Consider the following 25744-nt stretch of genomic DNA (forward strand, 5'->3'; position numbering starts at 1 on the left):
TTCCACAGGTCTACCAGGTAAGAGAAGTATAATTTATCTATAAGACAGATGAAGTATACACTTGTGTACAAACATACCACTGCCCAAACCATGGGTATTGTAATAATACCTGTAGAGTAATGATTAGAGCAATGATCATTAAAGTTGTGAGTACTGCAAGGATATACAAGTTGTTAATTGACATCTCTCCCCCGCCCACGATATCTGCAACAATAATCTAAACACACAAATCAATGGGTAAGTTTACACCAAGCCTACTGTTGGGACATACATCCTATTGCTCAACAAATATTGAAATGTGTTTCTATTAATGTTCCATGTTGAAATACTATCATCGGTGGCCTATTGCTATCAATGTAACCTGCATGCCATTGTAATGGCTACTGTGGTTCCATATATGCATGCGTTCTGTTTGCTTTGCAACTGTTCCAAATCTGTTGCTTTGGGTTAATGGGAATATCTATGCATGCTGTTATAACTAATCCTGGATTGTGTTGAGTATTACTAACCTACATATGTTCTAAAACATAGCACATTTGGGAAGGCCGGTCCCAGCGGACCCACTTCTCCCACCTCATCTGGCCATGGCACTGGGCCCCAGCACATCTAGGACCCACCCTGGAACCTCCTCGTCCACTGGTCCTGCACCACCTTTGGGTGGAACCGCCTCAGGGAATGGGGCTTGTCCCCCCGGGAGTGGGTGCAAACAGGATCCTATCATCTGAAGTCAGGTCTGAGGTTTGGTGCATAGCGAACTCCAAAAGAAGTTTGGAGATCTGCTACTCCAGCTTGAGGGCCACATGGCACAATTAGAGTGTCAGCCTGCCCTCCTGCTCAGCCCCCAGCACAGCCACCTTTGGGGCCGTGAAGGTGCAGTATTGACTGGCCATGGGTGGGGACCTCAGTCCCACTGTTTCCATTTGTGAGTTCATGGGGTTCCAATTTGCAAACATCCCTACCATCCAAGATGTTTACCCCCATGTGTCATATACCACCCCTGTATGCTGTCTTGTCTGTCTTGTCTGTCTTCCTACCCAACCTACCTCCCCAAATATACCTACTATCCTTTCCCAACATCCCACTCTCACCTTAGAAAAAAAGGGCAATCTGTTCCCAAAAAAAATGTTGCCCCATACTTAGCTGTCCATTTCACACACGTTTCCACTGGACACATGTAATCTTGTCTAACTGGCTTCACAACACATTATTGTTGTCCTCACCCCTCTCTCAGGGGGTTGGGTGTCCAAATCTACCTCCAAATTTAGTACATATGCACAGCTGTTGCTGTAGAAGAAATGGACAGCTATGGACCTTCCCTACACCCGTCCTGCACATAGCTAGATACTTTCCCTATTGTCTTTCCCTCTTTGTGCTCCCTTTTTCACCACTTTCCTATCACCCCTTTTTTCTTTTCTTTTAAATAAATTAGTATGGGGATAAGCAGAACTAAGAACTTTTAAGCAGTAGTAAGCAGGATTAAGCCTGTTTGCATGGCGCTAAGCAATGCCTACACAGATTAAGCACTTTTAAGGCTAACTGTCTGTCAACATATTTAACGGGAAGTTAACATTGCTTACCACCATGCAAACCCACACAAACCTGCTTACAGCTGCTTAAAAGTTGCTTAAACACTCTGTATCCAGCATTCCTTGTTCTGCCCAGCAACAAAATAATAAGCGCTGCTCTGTCTTGAGCCCAGGACCCTATATACCATAGTCAGAGCAATGTACCACTACTCCATCAGGGCTGTACTACAAAACACTTTTTTTTTAAATATATAATTCAATACAGGTGTAGAATACTATGAAACAAACACTGTGGAACCAGCATGTTTAAAATATATAAATATACAAATATAAATGTGTATGGTGATAGATGCATATGAAAAGAGTATACATCAGATACATGTAGCTGTACCTACAAAATTACACATCTAGAATATGTACATATATATCATAAAATAATATAATGTGTAGATCTCAAACAAGAAATATACTGATATATCAACATACATATATATATATATATATATATATATATATATATATATATATATATATATATAAGGATAAATATATATTAACATAATATATACATATATATAAATATATATCGAGGTACACACACACACACATATATATATATATATATATATATATATATATATATATATATACACATACATACATAAATAAACATATACAGATATATATATATATATATATATACAGACATACATATACCTACATACATATACAAATATAGATAGATATGCATTTATACACACACACACACACACACACACACACACACACACACACACACACACACACACACACACACACACACACACACACACACACACACACACACATGAAATATATATATATATATATATATATATATATATATATATATATATATATATATATATATATATATATATATATATATATATATATATATATATAAAATATACATGGATTCACTTCAGAAGATCAATTTCCAAAACCTCGACTGTAAATAACAAAACCAAAAGCTCGAGTTTGAAACTCGAACTTCTGAAGGAAACCATCAAAAAAAACACAAACTTCACTTTTGCAGGGCTTTGCCCCTGCACCATGTGGGGGTTGTGCACCCACCCCCCTACTTAAATATACCACCTCCAAGATCGCTACAGTGGGAAGATGGGAAATCTCCTTGCGCTGTATCTTGAGCAAAACGGAGATTTCTCACTTCCTGCCAACACATAAAACAAATAAAACATTACGTACACACAAGGCGTACAACAATACTTGCCTCTGTGTGCACGTAATGTATTAAGGTAAAGTCTTATTTCTAAACACTACACACATTCGATTTATTAAAATCTCGATCATATGGTCTCGACCATATGAAATTCGAGATTTCAATAATTCGATTATGTGAAGTGTTCCCATATATATATATATATATATATATATATATATATATATATCTGTGCATAACATTTACTGCAGCTATACCCAGCACCATACCTCCCCACCCCTAAGTGCAAGAGATCTGGACAAAGGCTGCAAAATGGGGGGGGGGGGGGTGGACCAACACTAGGGACACAGTGTACATCCTGCAGGTATAAATGTAGAATGTCGCTACAGGAACAGGGTGTGTGTGTCAGCATACATGTTCAGAAGGATGTCAGTTATGAAACTGTAATGTATGTCATCATATACTGACAGACATCTCCACATAATGACAGTGATTCACCACAGGAAGGAATAAAAGGATACTGTTCAACAGACCAGAAATATGGGAAATAAATGTGGACAGTCTGGAACAATCTGGCCAGTGACAGGTATGCTCAGAACAGCTTAGTGCAAGAAAGCATAACCAAGCCTGGCAAAGGGGGCAGAGGGCATGAAAATGTGGACATATCTGACATACTGGTCTAGATGAGCTGACACATGTGATGCAGTAACACCCTTCTGTCTGCTCCAACATCTATTGAGTGGAATAGCACAAGTCCAAAACCCAGTGACTTCCCAGCAGTTAGGCATGTAAATCTTTACACCCCCCCCCCCCCACTGATGTGTCAGACATACACAACGCTTATGTGGGCCAGGCAACACTACACATCTGCCAAATATATGGACATAACATCATATTAGGGAAAATACAGTGAGCTGCTAGCCATGTCACCAAGCATTATCCAAACTGCAGACAGACTGACACAACAAAAAAGCAATCTTGCTCTGGGGGAATGTACATGTAATTGCAAATATACCAGGCAATCCAGGGATGTAACAGCACTGAGAAACAGACACTAGTGTGAAAATGCATACAGTATAAGGAGTGTGTGAACCAAACTGTCAGCATGTTTGATATTCACACACTAACCATACATATACTGGCCCAATACACAGTGTAGTATGATGCCTGACTGTGTTATGTGTCATGTCACAGTCTTACCCTACAAAAATTTAACATTTGATAGAGCACCAGAAACTGGATTTGCATGCAAAGACAGATAGAAAAGGAAACATAACACTTACATCTACCCCCCCAAGAAGTAACATATTCACAATACACTGCTACACAGTCCTGACAGTCTGTCAACAATAGCCAGAAATACAAAGACCTCCCAACTGTACAAACTCCCAAAGAATGTCCAGGCCTTGTCATCATATATAAGGGCTCTTACACATAAAATGTCTGGCAGTCTGATACCTATCTGGGATGATATTACAAATTAAGTCACTAAGTAATGATATACCATATCTCTATGCCTCTGACTGCATGATATATGGACAAAGTTTGACATACTCGTGGACAGAGTTTAGGACATGTTTAGGACAAACATCACCCCCTGGCTCAACATCAGTGTAGAAGGATATGCACACCGCATGCACCCCTACCCTCACCATTAATCAAGTGCAAAATGCCAACTTACACATAATGCTATGCATGTCCATACAATTCTGCTAGGTACTGGAGTATTATTAAATGTAATGCTGTGGCTACTGATATTCATTACAAGTGAGCTGTCTCTGTAAAGAACTATGGACAATGTCTAATGTTCTGTGATGTGTTTTTTCCCTGTTTATATCTTTCAGGTGTGATGCAGAGGCTTCCAGCCTATGATGTCCAGGAGACAGCAGCCATAACTGAGGGCATCCTGGAACACTACCACATCCTCTTCAGTCAGGGTTGCCAACATCAGCGGGAGAGGACAGCCCTCTGGGAAGACCTCACACAGAGAGTGAACACCTTGGGGAACCATGGCTGCATGTACGAACAGGTTAGGCACAGAGCAACTGAACTGATATGGCATGCACAGCAACAGGCGGGACTGTTCTGCTACTGGTGGGGGCCAGCCAGAAAGGCCCCACTTACAGCAATGGAGGAGCTCCTTGCTAACATGTATATATGCATGGAGATGCATATATGTGAACAAATCTATATATAATACATACATATATATATATATATATATATATATATATATAGATAGATATATATATATATATATATATATATATATATATATATATATATATATATATATATATATATATAAGTATATGTATACATAAGCATACAGAAATATATGGCAGCTACAAACACATGCTATCTGAGGGTCATGCTGCTGCACACTAGACGTCTACATCTGAAAATGCACTCACTGGACATATTCCTTAAAATGGGGAACTATGACAGCTGTGCTGTAACACAGACCTGGTTTAAGGCAGCAGAAAGCACCCCTGCACTACCAGCCTATTACCCATTCCACATTTCTTGGCTGCAGAACTCTGACTGAAGCTCCAAAGGTGGTGGTGTTTCCATATTAATTAAGGACCTACAGGCATAGCTAACATTGGGTAGGACATTGGATCAGGTTGCAGCTTGCTATAGGTCACCAAACATGTCCCAACACTCACATTTCATGTCCCTAAACATCCTGAAGGATAATATTGTCCAACCTAACACTCATATATTGGTTGACTTCATCTACCCCAGTATTAACTGGGAAAGCTTCTTGTACCAATGCACATGTCCATCACATTGACCCAGTCCTTCCTAACATGGGCGACTGTTGCTTGACACCAATAGACAACTTCCCCTTGTTATATCTGAACACAAATTAATCACCTTCGGAAATCCATGGCCATCCATGAAAAGCCTTTCCAATGCTGAATATAGCCTCATAACAACAGAGGTGGCTAACCTCACAGCAGCCATGCAAATGGAGACTAGGTGCATGACAGATGAATCAAACAACAATGCACTATGAACATGTACACACATGCATGGATACTGCCATATCCACTACAACTAGGGCCCTCACCTCTAATAAAAGGAAGCTGATCTGGTGGTCCCCTGCCATACAGACAATGTACAACAGAAGGAGGGAACTGATATGGAATAACGTGAAGTCCCAAGACTGGAAATCAACCCTTATCAGCCTCAATTGAAGGTTGAGATCCCTCATCGAATACTATAAAGTTAGCTGTGAGAACAGAATTGGAGCACATAGTGAAGACCACCACAAAGTCTCATAGTTATGTTAAGAATATCTATGGCAATAGCAAGATTTGTTCTGAGCTACTAGACAATGGAACCTCCCAGACTGAGCCAACAAATACTGGCAATATACTGGCTGGCATCTTGAGTGCAAACATTACCCCTCACTCCCCCCCAAAGGACCAATCACAATACCAGTACACAGCCAGGCACCCAGTATTACTGCAGCACAGGTTAAAACACTGCTGTCCAAGACCAGGAATACAGCTTCTATGGGACCTGAGAATATCTCTGGCTGTGTTCTACAAGAACTACAGAGTGACCTGGCACCTTACCTGTGTGCCCTGTTCAACCACAGCCTCGCCTCTGGCTTTGTCCCTACTGAATTGTGCACTGCTACAGTCACCCCTCTCCACAAACATGGTGTAACTACAGATCCTGGGAACTACTGCCCCAAATGCCTGACAAGTCTGTTATGCGAAGCTCTGGAATGCATGTAATAAACAGGGATATGGGAATCTGCAGACTCAGGATCCCACACAGTTTACCTTTGTGAAGGGTAGGTCATACCTGCTCATTCCACCTGGTCAACTTCTTGGTGTCAGTCACCTGAGCTGTGGCTGAAGGTAAGGTGACACATACAGCCTACATCAATCTAGCCAAAGCCTTTGATAACATTCCCCACTCACTAACTAGGTGGGAACAGAGGCACAAACCCTGGGGTAGATTGGACATACTGCTGTTATACATTGAGACAATAGCAGATGTCAATGAGTTTGTTGTAACATCCTTTATGAGGAATATGAGTCAGTAATACCAAAATATGCATTTACTGACTGCATTCCCCAGAGTCCACAACTGATTTACCAAGGACACCAACTGTCTGGTGAACACACAAAACATAACAGGCAGACATGTGTCCAATGTGTGGACAGCGTGCCAGTGGAGAGGTATGTCAGAGACATATATACGTGAGTCGTGACGTCACCCACTAAATGCATGTCCACACAAACCCTGTCACTCTATCGATCCACCATGTGTATAACAGCACTGATGACATAGAATTTGTTCACAAATCTGGGGGTATGTCCTCCATGTTGGTTGTCTGTCTCCACATGTCCTGTCCTGTGACATACTGCCACCCACAGTATGTGAATCTGTAGGCTACCACCTCTGTAATGTCCCTCACACAGGCAAGGAAATGGGGCAAGGCCCACATTAAAGAATGTCCCATATGTTGGAACTAGCAGCAGTGTCCAGGCCCACAGCACAATACAATGTGGGCATTGACATAATGATATGGCTGGGTTCAGGTGCCTAGGTGGCATGACAGCCCTCCCGTGAGAGAGCTGGATGTGGACACATGGCAGGTTGCTGCAGTGACAAATGCCTGTGGATAATTCCCTGTGGGACTAGAGGAACCCCCTGCACCCTAACTACAGATGGCAGACACAAACCCCCACAGTGATACACTCTTCACCCCCCCCCCAGAAGCCATCGTGTGCAACTGTCAGTCGAACATGTGGCCGTCACAGGATGACAAGTGGGCATGAAAGTAGTACTGTGAAACCCGTGTGCTGTGGGCAATGCCTTTATTAACACAACATGTAAAGTGATGTGTGTAGTGCTTGGTGCGTACTAAACCCAAGTATATTCACAACTTGTAGAAATGTGCCACAGCACATAGGAAATCCAGCACATCACTGTAGTCACACTTATGTTGCAAGATGTGCTTTAGGTGACATTCCCTTACAACAATAGCCTTCCTACTCAGAGTCACAGGCACCCCCCTCAAAAGTGACTCGCTTCGGGTATCTGTCAGGTTCTGTTCCTGTTGCAGAACAGACAGAAGTTCAGACAGCTGCACTGTAGGGCGTCCAAGTAACACCTTCAGCCGATGATGCCATGCCTCCACCTGGTTATTAGTCTGTGGGAAGTCCATGTCAGAGACATCACACACAATTCCAAAACTTCAAAGGCTAGAAAGATGGCAGGCATTGCTGTGCTGAGCAGTGGGATGCATACTTCCATGGTCGGCCATGCATGTAATGATGGCCCAGAAATATGCCTATAGGCTTTGCACAGTCAGGTAAGGTAGCCACAATGTCCAGAAATGTGGGGATAACATCTTCCAGTGTTAGGAATGCCAACGTAATCAGCTTGTAGCTGGCCATTGAAAAAGCAGTGTCCGTACCATAGAGGGCCACAAGGTGGTGATGCTGAATTTGGCCCCAAATGATGTGTGCAAAATGGAATGGGCACCCCTTCAGAATATTCTTAGGGAATGTCTTTTGGCTGGCATGGATCTCTGCCTTCTCAAAATCAGTCATAATGTACTGTGGTGCCAAGGTGCATCCCTGATCTGCAGCCATACCCTTCAGTATCTCCCACATATTGTTGTATGGAGACTGATTTCCATGTCATGAGACAGTACACCAGGGGGGGGACAATCCTTGCAGAGGTGGGAGTGCCAATACATCCATGTAAAGTATACAGCTGATGGCAAATATCAGCCCGTGTTGGGAAGGTGCCATCCCCAAGAATGATGTCTGACCTGCACAGATCTGCCAGATTCTGTGCTGTAGTTAGTAGAACCAAAGAATCAGTCCCATCCATATCAGACTTTTTGCAGATGATACAGCTGCCACTATGGAGTGGATACGGTCTGACATCGATATCTGCAAGTGTTGCTGGAGGTGTGGACATGGATGCCCATGCACTCTGCCATACCTTGGTGATGCTACAATGCAGGGTGGCACAGCAAGTCATCTCTTGTAGTACATTGTCATGCACTGTGCCTAGGACACTCTGCATTACCAGACTTGGCAGTTCATTGTCGGTTACCCCCTTCTACCGTAGTTCTGCTCACAGTGTAGCCGCTTGGACTGTTGTTGCATCTGGGCCATGCTGGTGTGGCAGTGATTTCAGCAGTTCTTACCCCTCATCCTGGTGAACAGTGATGACATGTCCTCTGCAAGCCTTTAATCTCCACTCAATATATGCCCAGTACTGTTTAGGGGGTGCTTCATGCTCTAAATGGTAGAGGTATCCCTCCACTACCAGCATTGGTTTGCCCCATTGGGTGGGCATGCTGCTGTATCTGTTGCCAAGCTGACCAGGGCTATACAGGTACACAGATTCCATCATGGTAACACTACTTGTAGATGGCCTCTCGGTATCGATCACATCCAGTGTAGCAGGGAACAGAATGTAGACACACTTTCGGTACAAGCCACTATCAGACTTTGGGTATGTTGCTGTATACCACCTTGTGTTGTACTCTCTGAATAAGGACTGCCTGCCACAGTGGCCCTGTGCAGCAGTACACACACCACCTTGCTCTTACTACCTGTCCTGCTAGGGATTCTCTATGTGCAGGTCACACAGCCGTGTAATGGACAAGTGATTGTAGTCTAGTAGGAGTCTACCCAGCTTGCTTGCACCACTGCTTCTGCATGTACTGCACAGGTCCCCTTTAACTCCCAGTTATTGCTGCTGGCCCATCAGGGTGTGGGGCCCATTCTCAGTTTCAGTGACAGAGATTACATAGGGATGTATCACTGTGTAGCACCCTTTTCTGCCTACATGGATCTGCATACTTGCGTACCCCAGCTGCAACAATCATCGGATGGGTTTGGCAGCCCCCACATTACACACATGCTGTTTTGGACTGGGAGGTAGGTTGATACTCCTGTGTGTCAGTGTTCCCTTCTACAGTGGTTGCTTTCACACTGTTGAGTATGCAGTCTGTGATTGCCAGCATTGACATGTTTCCAACTCCCACTGCTCTAGGGAGGCTCTAGCAGGACAGTGGCTGTCTGTTGCAGGCGTACCTCTCAACCTGTTTGGGTAGGTAATGTGGAAAACCCAATAAAAACAGTGGTACAAACAAGGACACTGTTTACATCTTCGTCTTACAAACTTAGAAAGTTGTTAGAATAATAGGTTTTGCATTAGCATGTATTTTCTGATGGGTATGAAGTCTGAAACTTAAATGTCTGTCATTATTTTCTAACTCCACTCTTCAATGATGTTCCACTACTTTGCCAGATGGCCACAATTGTTTAGTATATGGTATACCATCTGTACTGTTGGGGGGTATGGGCAGAGATACTTGTGGTGTTGTAATATCTGTATTAGCGACAGTGCGCATGTACAACTGTAACTCACAGCAGCAGCTGCAGCTTCTTTAGCTTTCCCTGACAACTTCCCACAGTAAGGTTTAATGTACAGGTTGTGTGTGGGGGTTTGTATGCTTGTGCTTGGCAAAAGGTAAGCTGGTTTTTGGTTTTCACTGTGTTTGGACCTTTTTAGCCACTTGTTCTTCTGATCGCCTGTGTAGCGTGACTGTTTCCACTGTCAGGTGATAGCCCGCTTATCTACTTTAGGGAATGTCTCCATTTACTGTTTTTCAGTCCATATATTTCTAGTTAATCACTGTATATTAATCAGATCAGACAACAGTAGTAGAAGTAGTGAACGTAAACTCGTCAAGTCAAAAAGTAATAATAGAAAATATATAATTCTACAGCATTACTAAGTATTCGAAAGTAATCCAAGCAAGGCAGGCAGTCTGTTTCCAGTCGAAAATCCTTTATTAAGTACACAGACAAGCGATCCAAGTAAAACAAAAATAGAGTAATAATTTCCTCACAAGCTTTCTAAATATATATATATACTTTTATCAGGCATGGGAGTGGTTTATTGTGCTGTAAAACAAAGTGTTATTGGTACACATGTTAAATTCACATCCCTTCCCCCATCAGTGTGACATTTGAGCTGGTCCTGCCCTACCTAGTAGCTGTCATAATAATATATAGCCCTAATGTACTTTAATGGTACATCTTATTTAACCAAATTATTAAGTCTGTGATTTTATACAAGGCAATATACTACATGGCTGGAAATATATCAACCTTAGTTCATTTTGCAATCAAAAATTATATATAAATATACACATATACATTTTGCATGTAAAAATCAGTTTCTATTTTCATAACCTATTGTTAACAAAGATCGCTTTCGTCCTTCTAGACTTCTTCAGGTCTGTGTACAAGAACCCTAAAAACCTATATAATTATATAATTAGTGAGTATTGTTATTACCATAATTTTGAATAAAGTGGAAAAAAAGAGAACCAGAAAAAAAAATATATATATGTATGATGATGGAAACAAAATATACACTTAAATTTCAAATTACTTAAAATGGTATTTAAAAACCAATTTGTAGAAAAAAAATAAAATAACAATTAATCATGTAAACAATGTGGCAATTTTTTAAGTTCCAGTGCACTTTTAATTGAACAGTCGTAGTTTAGTCCAGGCTTTCTAAAAGAGTTCAGCTTTAATTGCCACATGAGTTCCTGTTTCTCCAGAATATTCGGGATGTCTCCTTCAAGATCACCCATGTCTATGTGATCCAGGATCTGGAACTTAAAACCTGTGTGTCTTTTATGAAGAGAAAGGTGTTTGGCTAGTGCATTATTTTTACATCCAGAGCGGATTTCTGACAGATGACATGAAATCCTTCGCTTGAGTTTATTTACAGTCTTGCCCACATAGAATGCATCACGTTCATTGCACTGTGCCCTGTAAATTACTTTTTTAGTGTTACAGTCACCCCCTGCACTGGTTTTAATGATCTTCTTTAAATAATGGCAATAAAAACTATCACCTTGCTGTATAAATATACAAAATGTACAATTAGTTTCACATCTTTTAGTGCTTTTCTCACAAGGTCTAGGGTTAAATTCAACAAAACTTCTAATATTCCTGGCCTTCCTATAAACAAATGATGGGGCTTCACCTAAGATGTTAATCAGAAAAGGGTTTCCTGTGACAATGTCCCAGTTTTCTTCAATAATATTTTTGATACTCTGATAATCCAAAGTGTATGTCAGGATGCAGCTATTTTTGCATTTGTTATTCTCTGTGGGATTACTTAACATTTTCCTACTGGGGAGGTTGAGTGAAGGTGCTTCAGTCCTTTTCAATTCTATAATGGGTTCCAGGATGTTTTTTAACATCTGACTTTCATAGCCTCTCACTAGAAAATCATTCTCTAAGTTGTTCAGGTTTCTCAAAAATGGTTCCATCTCTGTGGTAATTCGAGCTAATCTATAGCTTTGGGATTTCACTACATTATACTTGGTTTTGTAGGATGTAGACTTTTACTGTGGAGTAATAAGTTAACCCTCGTTGGTTTTCTGAATAGATCAGTGGTGATTCTGTTATTGTTGATGTCCTTGGAAATCTGCATATCTAAGAAAGTGGTTGAAGTACAGCTATGGGAAGAGGTAAACTTCAGGAAGGAGGGTTGTTTAATTGAGGTAAGTGATAAAATCTCCAAGCTGCAAGGTGTCACCTTCCCACACAATAAAGACATTGTCAATAAAACGTAAATAGCATGTGATATGCTGCATGTAGTCTGTGTTGTTTAACACAAAGTCCTCCTCCTATTTGCCCAGGGCTATGTTAGCTATGCTGGGAGCCATGGCAGCCCCCATTGTTATACCAGTTTTTTGTTTGTGGTGTTTGCCATTGAAAGTAAAGAAATTGAAGTCCAGTACAAGATTAATGAGCTTGCTTAACTTTTGCAGTTGTGCCTGTGTACCCTGATTATGTTTCTTAAAAGACTCCATAGCTGCTGTTATACAGTAATTGTGAGGGAGCACTGTGTACAAGGATTCCACATCAATAGTTACCAAAATACTGTCAGCTTCCACTGTAATGTTTTTATTTTCTTCAAAAAATCCATTGAATCTCTTATGTATGACTTATTCTTTTCTGCTAGAGGTTTCAGCAAGTAATCAAGGTAAATGGCTGTGGCTTCAGTAAGGGAACCTCCACTTGCTACCACCGGTCTATAAGGTGGGTCTTCTCTGTTCTTGTGTGGCTTTGGTATTCCAAAAAAGTAAGATAAACGTGGGCATGGACTCCATAAATAATTATAAAGATTTTCAGTGATGTTTTTCTTCCCATAATGTGGTGAGATTAGTGTTCCATAAATCATATGCTCTTTTTATGTCATCCATGGTAAATAACTCATAAAATCTGTTATCCTCCAGCATGTTCTCTATCTTTTGGTTGTAGCTAGTGGTATCAGTCACAAGTATACCTCCTCTCTTGTCTGCCTTCATTACACGCCTGGATTTATCATTGCCTAGCTCAAGAAATGCTTTTCTTTCTCCCTGTGTTAAGTTATAAAGTTTTTTCTTTGGAGGTTTTTTAAGCAGTTTCCTGATATCCATCTCACATTTCACTTCGAAAGCAGCTAGTGTTTGATGTAGTGGTGGACAATAGCTGCTAGGCCTTTTTATAGTTTCATCAATAGGCTTATTTTCAGTGTCAATACTTTTGCCATGAAACTGTACCCTTAAGTTGAGCTTCCTCACAAACATTTTAAGGTCTATCAATACTTAAGCAACCTCACTCCTGCAGCTTGGTACAAAAGTAAGTAATTTGGACAAAACACTTTTTTCCTCTTCAGTCAGTGCTTTAACAGAGTGGTTCCAGATAAGTGGAGCACCTGTTATTGTGGCACCTGTTGTTGTTGTTATTGCACCTGTTATTGTGGCTGTTTCCTCTGTCTGAGCCTGGGACCTGGGTTGCAGTCGGGGTTCCAGTCGGGATTGCCCAGGTATTGCATTTCCCTCACCCCTGTCCACTGTTTTGTTCTCCTGTCTCCCTGGGAGTTTGTGGATAGAGTATGAGACCTCTGGAATTCCTCCTCTGCTTTCTGGAATCTCGGTGGGTTGTAGTAGTATTCTTAGCTGTGGCTGTGGTATGGGGGGACCTGGTAAGAGGGACAAGCTCTGGGGCTCTGGTGGTGGTCGTCGTTCTTGTTCTGGAACTGGTGCTGGCTTTGGTATTGGTGTGGTGGTTGATGTCTGTGCTGTCGATATTGGTCTTCCTGAAGAAACTGGTCTCTGTGATGGTGTTGATGCTCCTGGTAGCTGGATTGTCTGTGGTCCCGTTTGTCCTGGTAGTCCTGTAATTCATCCTGTAGAACTCTCTGTCGGTTCTGGTTGCCGCTGTGGCTTATGTTCCTGTCCTGATCCTTCTGTGATGTCAAAGGCTTCTGCGGAGTGTTGATAGCCAGAGGGGATTGGGATTGTGGGGAATGAGATGTTGGAGGGGCAGTCTCCTGGTGGTCCTGTATTGTGCCCCTGTCTGGTTTCGTGCGAGGATCTCCCCTGGGAAAATCCCGTTGAGGTCTGCTGGCACGGTTATATTTTCCCTTATATCCCCTGTAATAACTAGAACCTTGTCTGTTGTTGGTTCTCCTGTTGTTGTTGATATTATTATTGTACCTCCTAGTAAGTCTCCCAGGATCATCTTTGTCCAGTTGATCTCGTTTCATTTTATTAATCTTTCTTTCTTTAATGGACTGCTCATATCCTTTCACTCTTTCTTTAAGTAGCTCAAATTTAGCATCTAGGTTATTGTGGTTCTCATTTTCCAATGTTGTTTTTAAAGATGTGATGTCAGCCTTTGTAGCTTCCTGCACACTAAGGTTGTTCCTTACTAGCAGAGGAATAAGTTTGTAGCTGGCATCCTCTAAAATATCTTCCCATTCTTTAGAAAGTGACTCATCCATATTTTTCCACATTGGTCTTTTGTTCAATCTAAGTCCCCAGGGTAGTCTCTTCTTATCTATGCTTTGTTGTAAATAAATGTGTTCCCAGTAGAGACCCTGCATGCATTTCAGTTGCTTTTCTAGTTTAGAAAAAGTATCTGAATTCATATTTTCTAGGCCCATTCTTCCCTGTCCATTTTCTGTATCCGTTTGTATCTGATCTGCTTCTGTATCATTCCAGATAGGTACAGTTAGTAAATGTTTTAGCCTGTCGTTAAGGCCAGGAATATTAGAAGTTTTGCTGAATTTAAACCTAGACCTTGTGAGAAAAGCACTAAAAGATGTGAAACTAATTGTACATTTTGCATATATTATACAGCAAGGTGATAGTTTTTATTGCCCTTATTTAAAGAAGATCATTAAAACCAGTGCAGGGGGGTGACTGTAACACTAAAAAAGTAATTTACAGGGCACAGTGCAATGAATGTGATGCATTCTATGTGGGCAAGACTGCAAATAAACTCAAGCGAAGGATTTCATGTCATCTGTCAGAAATCCGCTCTGGATGTAAAAATAATGCACTAGCCAAACACCTTTCTCTTCATAAAAGGCACACAGGTTTTAAGTTCCAGATCCTGGATCACATAGACATGGGTGATCTTGAAGGAGACATCCCGAATATTCTGGAGAAACAGGAACTCATGTGGCAATTAAAGCTGAACGCTTTTAGAAAGCCTGGACTAAACTACTACTGTTCAATTAAAAGTGCACTGGAACTTAGAAAATTGCCACATTGTTTACATGATTAATTGCTATTTTATTTTTTTTCTACAAATTGTTTTTTAAATACCATTTTAAATCATTTGAAATTTAAGTGTATATTTTGTTTCCATCATCATACATATATTTTTTATTTTTTTCTGGTTCTCTTTTTTTCCACTTTATTCAAAATGATGGTAATAACAATGCTAACTAATTATACAATTATATAGATTTTTAGGGTTCTTGTACACAGACCTGAAGAAGTCTAGAAGGACGAAAGCGGTCTTTGTTAACAATAGGTTATGAAAATAGAAACTGATTTTTACATGCAAAATGTATATGTGTATATTTATATATAATTTTTGATTGCAAAATGAACTAAGGTTGATATATTTCCAGCCATGTAGTATATTGCCTTGTATAAAATCACAGACTTAATAATTCGGTTAAATAAGATGTACCATTAAAGTACATTAGGGCTATATATTATTATGACAGCTACTAGGTAGGGCAGGACCAGCTCGAATGTCACACTGATGGGGGAAGGGATGTAAATTTAACATGTGTACCAATAACACTTTGTTTTACAGCACAATAAACCACTCCCATGCCTGATAAAAAGTATATATATATTTAGAAAGCTTGTGAGGAAATTATTACTCTATTTTTGTTTTACTTGGATCGCTTGTCTGTGTACTTAATAAAGGATTTTCAACTGGAAACAGACTGCCTGCCTTGCTTGGATTACTTTCGAATATTTAGTAATGCTGTAGAATTATATATTTTCTATTATTACTTTTTGACTTGACGAGTTTACGTTCGCTACTTCTACTACTATTGTCTGATCTGATTAATATACAGTGATTAACTAGAAATATATGGACTGAAAATCTTCCACACAGAGACGTTTCTTACACTGTTTTGTTTTTAGACCCACTACACTTTAGTGGGTTGTTTTGAGACTTGGGGGATACCACGGAGATTACTTTTTTTTCATTTACTGGTTTTCCTGACTGTGTGGATTCCCACAGCGTATCTCTCTTTTGGCCACACCACTCTAAGATCTAGCGATGCTGCGGCCTTCTGCCATCTGTGTTGTAGCTCACATGCATTTGTCTCGTGATCTACACACCAGAACCAGGTATGGCCGGAGCAATACCTTACATCTGCACATCTGTACAAGAGGACAGACAGTAAGTAGATAGCCAACAGGTTATGCATTAAGATGAATGTTTTGCAAGATACAAATCTGAAACTGAAAGGTATGCCATTACTACATGACAGCACTTCTCAATGACATGTCCAACAAACATAGCAGTCTACAGTTAACATCAACATATCAGATCAATATCCAATAGGAGATACATATAAACATACAGCTCAAACACCAAGAACAAGATATTCAGTACTCAGAGTCCAGCTTTGCATGCAGCAGTGCATGGTTCCAGTACTACAATCTGCAATCTACTCTTACTTGAAAAAGTACTGTGAAAAGTACTAATGTAATGATTCAATATGTGTTAAACTATTTCTGTCAACCAGTGCACTGTAGCTGGTGTAACATGCAAGTGTGACTGCATATAACCTGGGATACTACCAATGTATGAAACAAATCCAAAGATAAAAGATTGTGGTACTACCCATGTATACCCAGGTGTCCCATAGAGTATACTCACACACCTTGCAACTGTAATGATAGCACATAGATGCATATTACGTACAGGAAATGAAATACACTTATTAAAGATGTCATTACCCTGCTATTTTATCAGACTGGTTACCAGGACTGAGCTATGCTCAGCAGGTGTAAGCATTGCTTAAATGTAAATGCTAAGCAGATTTGCACACTGGTAAGTAAAACTTACATGATGTAAGCACCTATTCATTTAACTATACGTTAGCAGCGCTTAGCTTCGTGCAAACCCACGCAAACCTGCTTAAAGCCGCTTTAAAGCACCTTAATCACCACGTCTCCATCAGCCTTTGTTCTGCCCAGCAACAAAATAATGCAGGTCTTGAACCCATGACCCTGTACACTATAGTCACAGCATATGACCACTACGCCACCAAGCTGTAAGGATGGCTATTGGTTTTTCAAATATATCATTCAGTACACATACTGAATAGTAGTGAACAACTGCTTTGACCACTACAATTGTTTAGTACTTGTAAGTGACAATAGTGTTGAATCAGTCATGTTCTTATATGTAAATATACACATTTCAGATTAATATGGCGGGAAACATCTGAGAATGTATATACAACACTTCTCATGTTTACACATAAAAGGATATATATATATATATATATATATATATATATATATATATATATATATACATATGTAGATATATATATATACATATGTAGATATATATATATATATATATATATATATATATATATATATATATATATGCACATATACACATTTATGCCATCAGTTACTGACAGACATCATAAAATCATCATAGTGAAGTACCACATAAATCACAGTTATGATCCTGAGAATACAGAACAAATATGAACAATAAACATGGACAGTCTGAAACAATCTGGTCAGTCAGGACGTATGCACAGAACTCAGTGCAAGAAATGTGGAACAAGCCTGACAAAGGGGATGTTTAAAGCCATGAAAATGAGGATATTCACAACCTCCTGTCTGTCCTAACACATATTAACTGGAGGAGTAGAGGTCCCTAGCCACATACTTCCCACTAGTTAGTGACATACATCTTCACAGCAGCCCACTGCTTTGTCAGAAATACACAACACATATGGTGGCCAGGCAACAGCACATCTGACAAATATCTGGACATGACATCACAGTAGGGTAAATACACTGAGCTGCTAGGCATGTCACCAAGCACTGTGTACACTATAGGCAGACTGCCACAAAACTAACCCAATTTACCTATGGGGGAATACACATGTAATTGCAAATATCGCAGTAGTGTAGTGGTTAGAGAGTACGCTTTTCAAGCATCCATTCCCGGTTCAATCCCCACTGTAACCAGTTTGCATTTTCCGTGCTAGACAGGGGTCCAGGGAAGTAAATAGTGTGGGAAGAAATAGCCAGGGAATTGTTATGGCTAGGCTTGTATAGGCCCTAGGGCCGATAGCCTAGTACCAACCTATGAAACTATACTATAGCAGGCACTACAGGCATGTAACAGCACAGAGTAACAGACACCAGTGTGAAAGTGCATACCTACAACCAATCACAACACAGTCACATTTACATAATGGTAATCCTAAGTAATAGTACAGTATACTATATAACTAACACACTACGACTCATACATGGAGGGCAACTGTTCCATTGGACAGCTTACAACTCGCTGAGAAGAAAAGTAGGTTATGTCAAAACTCCAGTTATCCAAACAATATGCTAGCCATACCCCTCAACCTCTAAAAGCAAGAATTAAACAAAACCATAAATAACAGTGGGACAAGGCCCAAAGTGGGATGATTTTAAATATACTACTTTTACAAACTTTAAAAAGTTATAAGTTTTACTGTGTGAACAACAGTCATTATCATGTTTGCCACTCACACATTAACCCTACATATACTGGCCCAATTCACAGTGTAGTCTGATGCCTGACTGTGGTATGGGACATGTCTCTGTCTGGCCCTACAAACATATAGGCTGATAGGGTATCAGAAATTGGAGCAGCATGCAATGTTGGATAGAACAGGACCAAGAACACTGACATCTACCCCAGTCTGTACACAGGCCAAACAACATTATCACAATACACTGCTACATAATACAGACACTCTGTCAACAATCACCATAAGTATACAGACCTCACTACTGTACAGACTACAACAGAATGTCCAGGTTTTGCCTTCAAATATTAGGCCTCCTATACATTACATGTCTGGCAGTCTGATATATCACTGGCTTGATGTTAGGAATTATGTCAGTAAATAATGGTATACTGTACATATCCACCTCTTACTGCATGACATATGAACAAAGGGTGACAGACTTGGGGGGACAGAGGCAGAAACACATGGCCAGTATTGACATATTGCAGTTATAAACTGAGAACATTGCTGGTGTAACAGAGTATGTTGTGACATATCTCTTCTGAGGGATATGAAGTTAGTAACACACATGGATGTTTCCATTTACTGACTACAATCATCAGAGTATGCTACTGCATTTATAAAGACAGAAAATGTGTGAGTGACACACCAGATCTAAGACTCCAAACTCTGGTCAGTCTGCAGATAGCCCTACAGGTGAGAGTTTTCTTAACCACATTAACACTGTCATGCCAGACCTTAAATCATGCAGAACAGCCATATCCACACAAACCCTGTTAAGCCAACATTACTTCAAATGTAGAGCAGCAATACTTACATTCTATCCCCATGCGTGGAACATCCCTCTCCAGTTTGTTAGCATGTCCACACAGTGTTTGTTGTAAGAGGTATTTCTAACTACCCTCTATGATGCTGTTTGTCAAACACCCACATGACGTCCTGCTCACAGTGAAGGAGAAGGGCCAACACCCACTTGCAGTGCTTACTTATAGGAGTGTGATCCCATGCAATTGGCTATAGGAATGATATCACAGCTGTTCCACATGCAATTAGCAGGTTGAGGACTCTAATTCATGCACAAGCCATCAGCTGATCATGAGCATTACCTACCAATGGCAAGCTCCTGCCTATGTAAAACAAATGCATTTTTCCACATCTACCAGAGAGGAGGAGAGAGAGAGAGAGACAGAGGGGAAAGAAAGAAAGGGTGAGAGAAAGAGCCATGTGTGTTTGTGTATGATCTGTGGGTGGAGAGAGATCTCTGGGTATTATAATGGTTGCCTATATATATATTTATGGCTGTGGATTGTCTACAACAACCTCTATGGTGTTTGACAACTGTTGGCCTTGTAATGTGACATTGGGACATATGGCTCCTCAGTATGAAAATGTAGCAAAACCCATGCTTGCAATATATCCTGTTATTACACAATCACACCAACATCCACACAGGATACTGCTGACATATGCACACTTGCCCGTACTGTGTTTCAAACCCCCTACCTAGCTATGTAGTGGTACTACAGTGTTATGCAGCTATTGTAAATGCCATGGAGCTTATATGGTGGAAAGTTGCCCAAAGGTATCTTTGAAGGTGAGTGACATCAGCTGCAGTGCTAAAGGAGGGGAGAGGGAAGTGTAGGAAGTGTGAATGACCCACAAAATCAGGTGTCAACAAAGACACACACACTGTCACACACAAACACACACATTATCACAGTTGCCAGGACCAGGATTAGAATTCCTACATAACTAGTTTGATACACTATGGTATTATGCAGTTATTCCAAGCACCACAGAGCTTACACATTGAAGAGCTGTCCAAAGGTATCTTTGAAGGTGAGTGACATCAGCTGCAGTGCTAAAGGTGGGGAGAGGGAAGTGTAGGCACTGTGAATGACAACAAAATCAGGTGTCAGCAAAGATGCACACACTATCACAGTTGCCAGGACCAGGATTAGAACTTCTACCTAACTAGTTTGTTACACTATGGCATTACACAGTTATCGCAAGTGCCACATAGCTCATATGTTGAAGAGCTGTCCAAAGGTATCTCTGAAGATAAGTGACATCAGCTGCAGTGCTAAAGGAGGGGTGAGGGAAGTGTGAATGACCACAAAATCAGGTGTCAGCAAAGACACACACACACTCTCACACACAAAAACACACATTATCACAGTTGCCAGGACCAGGATTAGAATTCCTACCTATCTAGTTTGTTACACTATGGTATTATGCAGTTATCTCATGCACCACAGACTTTATATGGTGGAGAGTTGTCCAAAGGTATCTTTGAAGATGAGTGACATCAGCTGCAGTGCTAAAGGAGGGGAGAGGGAAGTGTAGGAAGTGTGAATGACCACAAAATCAGGTGTCATCAAAGACACACACACACACACAATTACACTTTCCAGAATCAGAATTATAACTCCTACCTAACTAGCTTGCTACACTACAGTATCACACAGTTATCGTGAGCTCCACGGAGCTTATAGGGCTGAAACTTGGCCAAAGGGTTATTTCAAGGTGACTGACATCAGCGGTGTGCTAAAGTAGGCCAATGGCAGGTGTAGTTGTGTGAATGGCTTCAAAATCATTCATCTCCACACACACACACACACACACACACACACACACACACACACACACACATTATCACAGTTGCTAGGATCAGGATTAGAACTACCTATCTACCTAGTTTACTACACTACAGTATTACACAGTTATCATGAATGCCACAGAATTTAGAAGGACGAAACTTGGCCAAGGGGTTATTTCAAGGTGACTGACATCAGCAGGCATGCTAAAGTCGACCAATGGCAGATGTAGTGGTGTGAATGGCCTCAAAATCATTCATCCCCATACAAACAGTTGCCAGGACTAGAATTAGAACTCCTACCTAACTAGTTTATTACACTACAGTATTACACAGTTATCACAAGTGCCACAGAGCTTATAGAGCTGAGACTTGGCCGATGGTTTATTTCAAGGTGACTGACATCAGCAGGATTGCTAACATGGGCAATGGGAAGTGCAGTGTGTGTGACTGGGCCATAAATCATTCCTCTGGAAACACACACACACACACACACACACACACACACACACACACACACACACACACACACATATACACACTTAGTCACACAAAACTTTACATTTGACAGGACTGAGTATACAAATGCTACATGAATACTGATTTGTACTATCATCTTACACAGTTATCACAAGCACCACAGACACTTTAGGGCTGAGGGCTATCAAAAGGAATGTGTACAGTGATTGACATCAGCACATCATGTGATATCAGCCAACTGGATGTCTAGTGGGTGGGACAGGCCCCATAATGGAATTCTCTCTGTCACTGTCTATCTCTCTCTTCCCCACATCTGTGTGTGTGTATGTTTGACATATTATAGTGTGTTGGCCTTGGATATGTGTGAGTATTCCTATCCAATGTGTGTGTAAAGCATGAATGGTGTACAATTTGGTGTGTGTGCACAGACATCTGAAAATGACAGATATGTATAGTCCACTGTGTTGTCAGACATGGGTTTCATTTCTCCAAGTGTAGGAGCATGCCCAGTATGACCTTCTGTATTGAGTGTGTGAATCCATTCCAGGTAGGATTATACTCCAGTCCAGGGTTTGGTGTTCTACACATACAGCTAGCAACCTGTTTCTGCAGGATATGGAGTCACAATGGGCGACAGATAGGGGGATACTGTAACTATTGCTGTCTGTGCTGCTTGTGTTACATGGTTGGTGTTAGCAGAGATATTCAGACATATGTACTGTTTTATACTGTGATGTATTATGTCAACTACTGACAGATATACTTATTTGCTCACAGTTATTTACTGGGAAATACCAGATGAATAAAGCTGAGTCCAGTATTGTGGGCCACAGCCTACACATTCTTGCACACTCCTGCCATTGTGGAGGGGTAGCTACAGGCACTTGCTGATGGGTCTGTGTAAATAGTCCGGCACCTTGGTACTATGGTATCTGAGTATCCCCTTCTTGTACATATATTGACTTAACAGAATGGCCAACTCCTGCTGTGGCCATACCTCCCAGCTGTACATATTCACCCAGGTTACCCAGAGGCAGGGCTCATATAACTGGTCAGTTCCCCTTCACATTGTGGTTTACGAGCAGTTTGGAGCCACCCATTACTGGGTTTGCAGGCAGGGGTAGTATGGGCACACATCGGTGTTTCAGATTTCACACAATTCATGACGTCCATGTGTCTACACCCCTCCCCACTCTGTTATTCTATCCTTTTCCTAGCATTATGCAAGCGATATCTGAGAAGTATCCCTATAGTTGACCCTTCATCCAAGCGGTATTTATGGATTGGTCCACAGGTCATGCAGTGGGACATGGGGGGCATGCTACTTGGATTTGTCAACATGGCCTTGCATTTGTGTTCATTTGACTGTGTAAGGTTGTTAGTTGTGATCTCATGAGATACCATACATTGGCACTACGGGTGAGGTGCAGGCCTTTGACAGAGACTGTAGGCCATTTGGTAGTGATGCAGGCAATCTGTAGCAGGCCACTGCATTCTGTCACTCCTACATTCCCAGGCTGCAAGCCACTGGATTCCCCTGGGGTGACAGGGTAAATGTGCAAGGTGTTAATTGCAATAGTTCCTGTCCATATTGATCAATTGGTCTGGATGCAGTCAGGGTGCTGCTTACAGCTAAGGACACACCCGCATAGGACAGCTCTTCAGCATTCTGCATTCTGTGGGTATTCCCATACAGAAGTGGGGTCATACTGTACTCATTCCCAACAGCAAGGATATGACCTGTGATACACCTGTGGCTGATGGTGGGGTGACTTGAATGCATGTGTGATATGGAAGCTACTTGCAACTGACTCACAGATATACCTGGGATATTCCCTTTAGGTTGCCTTGTGCAGGCAATAGGCAGTCTCTCATTACTTCATAACTGTGCCTTTTGTGGTCTGCCAGTGATTGGCCAGACTACATCAGTGTTCCATACTACACAGACAACTAATGTGCTGCTAACCTGTCTGTACTATTCCAATGTTGTGTGCAGCTGACAGTTAAACTTTATGCATTCTGTCTAGGGTACTTCCACCTGTGTACTGAGTGTGTATATGTATGGGGCCACATTCATGGCATGTCCATCTTTCAGATGGTGACAGATATTGACATCTGGACAGTGAGTATGGATGACTGCTGACATGGGTATTGCTGAGAAACATTGTGTTTGGCACTGCAGTTGTCAGAGCATGACCCTGTCAACCATAGTACTGGTCATAGGCCACCAAGACACAACCCTCCATGCCTACATGCTTACCACTTCCAGACAATATTGAACACACAACACCCTAACACACAGACCCCTGTATATTGTACACATGCAACAATCTATCCTGTGCTCCACTGATACTACTCTTCACACTTACATGTTACTGCATTTCTACATAGGATTGTTAGCTTCCACATCATTTTGTATTCTGACCTATCATGCAGACTGGAGGCATATCAGTGGAGTATAGATCTTAGGTTTTATTGACCTACATTTCAGTTTCAGACTTCTTACCCTTCAGAGCTAACATAAAACTGCCAGACCTGTTGCAGTCTGTCTGTTTAGGTCTGGAGGGGGGGCTGTTTACCATTGTCATCAATTGGAGGCCTTAGCCCAGCCTTTCTTTATGGTCATCTACACCTGTCCTGCTGGCTGAGGCTGGTGGTGGGTATGTGAGCCTCACTGACATGCATGTGTGTCTCCTATGGACACACATTTGGGCCACCACATATACTGCAGTGGGATTTGTCATCTTGTCTAGTACTGCCTAGTGTGTTGACACCAATATTTGTTATGAATTTCATGCTGCCCATATAGGTGTCCAGTATCTGCTGCCATCCCATTCAGCCACCCGATTCCCTTGCATGCTCGCATCCATACTATAGATACAACTATCAGAACATACTACTCCATTCAGTAATTAATAGAAAGAGTGACTTACCTTGTGGCTGGGCCAGTATTGAAGGCGGTGCTGGAGGGCTGACTATGTCAGATGCACATAGTACAATCCCCATACATGGTAAAGCACAGGTAGTGTCATGTTTGAAATCCCTTTTACTGTATGTGCAAGTCAGAGAGAGGTGTCATTCCCTGGGTCCCTATCGTGTCAGTGTATGTGCTATGCATTGCCTCTTTGCCAAGGCCTGGGCATACTGGGCATGCCTCCTTTTGCCTACATGGACAGGGTCAGGTGGTTCCTCCTCTGAGTCCCTCTGTGCCTGTGCTGGCCTTGGCAATGGTGGGGGGGGGGCATTGTGGCATTGTCCCGTGCTGTTCCTACTGCAGCTGTTTCCACAGGATCATATTGTGTAGCATGGCACATACTATGAACATTTGTGTACATGTAGCTGGACAGTACTGCAAGGCTCCACCAGATATGTCCAGGCAGCGGAACTATGACTTGAGCATCCCAAACACATGCTCTATTATGATTCTGGTTTGTGCGTGTGCCTCATTATGGAGTTTTTGTTCAGGTGTGTGTGCATTTCTGAGGCCTGTCATCAGCCATGGCTCCAGTGCATAGCCAGCATCCCCCACTGGCAAATGACTGGTACAGCTGTGTCATATGTCAGATGTGGGATTCATAATAGCTTCCAGGGCTGCCAGCACACACATTCAAGATAATGCCCTGAGCATCGCACACATTCTGGCAGTTGATTGGGGGGAAGCCCTTGCAGTTTATGTAGACTCTACCCTGCTCACCAGGTGGTGCTTTGATGTGCATGTCCATGCAGTCTACAGCACCCACTACCTCAGGGTAGTCTGCTATTTGGTGG

This window comes from Protopterus annectens, chromosome 2.part0 (assembly GCF_019279795.1).
Source record: "Protopterus annectens isolate FY-2018-M chromosome 2.part0, PAN1.0, whole genome shotgun sequence".
NCBI lineage: Eukaryota > Metazoa > Chordata > Ceratodontiformes > Protopteridae > Protopterus > Protopterus annectens.